The 1,848-nt window shown below is 41.3% G+C and overlaps 1 non-coding gene across 1 annotated transcript; it reads left to right on the forward strand.

Annotated features, from left to right (window-relative positions):
* Positions 1 to 1,388: 1,388 nt before the first annotated feature.
* Positions 1,389 to 1,461, forward strand: TRNAK-CUU. Its single transcript has one exon. It is a non-coding gene; the product is annotated as a tRNA-Lys (tRNA).
* Positions 1,462 to 1,848: the final 387 nt, after the last annotated feature.

Below are 1,848 nucleotides of genomic sequence, written 5' to 3' on the forward strand. Positions count from 1 at the left end.
ATCTGTCATAGTATTATGAAGAAGAAAATGAATCCAATTAGTGTTACTTCTCAAGAATCCCGCAGGTAGATATCTTTAGATACATCACAATTTTCCTTATGAATATTATTAGTCAATTTCTAACCCTCAAATCTCAACGCACACTTTTCAGTCATTATTTACCTTCCACATGCGTGGAATTCGTGATCACTCACAAATCCATGGCCAGGGACCAGAAGACTGGCCTGAATTCAATATTTCACATACTCACAATATGACCTGTAGATTATGTAAGTGCAACATGACTAAAACTAACTTATCTTCATCTTTTAATTTTTGTCACATTCCTCCTCACCTTCTTGTCTGCAATAATATTTTTTTTAAATAAGTACTTCATCTTTTTAAATTTTATTTATATCTCAACATATTTAACTTCCTTCACCTTTCTCTCCATCTCCTCCAGCTGTACTTGTTCGCACATTATGAGTTCCTCTTAGGGATTCTTAATAGGTCACCTGAATGACCTGGCTGTCTGTCTGCCATAAAGATCCTTATAAGGAATGCATAACCCTCAGAATGTCTTTGTAGTGTGGGCATCCTCTGTTAAATCTCTTCTTTACATTCTGATTGAGCAATGACGAATATAACAAACATGGAAAAAGACATACTGCTGGAAAAGGTGGCGAGGCAAACGAAGAAAGACTCTCAACAAGATGGATTAACGCAGTGTCTGGGATGAAAGGGCTGAAGCGTGGGGTGCATTGGACCGGTGGTGCAGGATGGGGCAAGGTTCAGTCGTTATGAGTCGTTATTGTTTAGTGCCAACCCAGTCAAGTACGACTCACAGCGAACCTATGGAGACCAAATCTGAACCCCGCCCTATCGTGTGCCATCCGCATAATCTTTGATACACTTGAGCCCATTGCGCAGTCACTGTGTCAATCCATCGCGTGGAGTGTCTTCCTCTCTTTGGCTGATCCTCCACCTTTCCAGGCATGATGTTCCTTTTTTGTTGCTTACAAGAGGTTATTCCTCAGAAAGGCCAGCGAAATGTTTCGAAATATGTTGCTTAACTTACAAGCTAGAAGACTTTCTTTCCGTGACTGATGAATAAATAGTTTGATTCCTTTGTGATCAAATTGTCATATTTATGTGTCATGTTGCTCTTGTTGTTAAGTGCCATAGAGTCCACCACGACTCATAGTGATTCTATGAACAGATCGCAGTCCTGCCCTATCTTGCTTTGTTGTCACGGGGTCTGCCATGCTCAAATGCAAGGTCACAATCACCCTGTGAATCCATGTGTTTAAGTGACACGTAATTTTGTCACGACCTTTCCCCCAAACAGGACACACTTGAGAACATGTGCAAAGTATGTGGACACATTTGTCAGTAGCTTCAACATCTTCGCCCGGCTAGCTCAGTCGGCAGAGCATGAGACTCTTAATCTCAGGGTCGTGGGTTCGAGCCCCACGTTGGGAACATTTTTCATCCATCAGCAGCAGCTTCACAGAGAACAAACCTTAGGAAATTCACCTGAGGTTGGAGCCTATTATGGGTCAGTTCTGACTGAGTGAGAGTTAGAAAGGGCCACTTCTGACTAAGTGCAGCTTAGAAAGAGACATGACATAAGGCGAAGGGATACTTTATTTAAAGAACATATTAAGCTCTTCGTTTTTCTTTTGGTAAGGACAGGCCCTCTTTCATTTGCAAAAATTTGTCATTTTATTCATCTTTTGTTTTCCTTCCTTGGCACGTTCATATCCTTAATATTTACCAGTTTTTTTTAGGTTTAAAAAGTCTTTCTCCACACCCCACCCCCGCACCTCCCTTCCCGCTTCATTCTCTTCTCCTCCAACCTAAAACCTA

The sequence above is a fragment of the Elephantulus edwardii genome, unplaced genomic scaffold, assembly GCF_000299155.1.
Source record: "Elephantulus edwardii isolate Elephantulus edwardi_28Jun2011 unplaced genomic scaffold, EleEdw1.0 scaffold00184, whole genome shotgun sequence".
Lineage (NCBI taxonomy): Eukaryota > Metazoa > Chordata > Mammalia > Macroscelidea > Macroscelididae > Elephantulus > Elephantulus edwardii.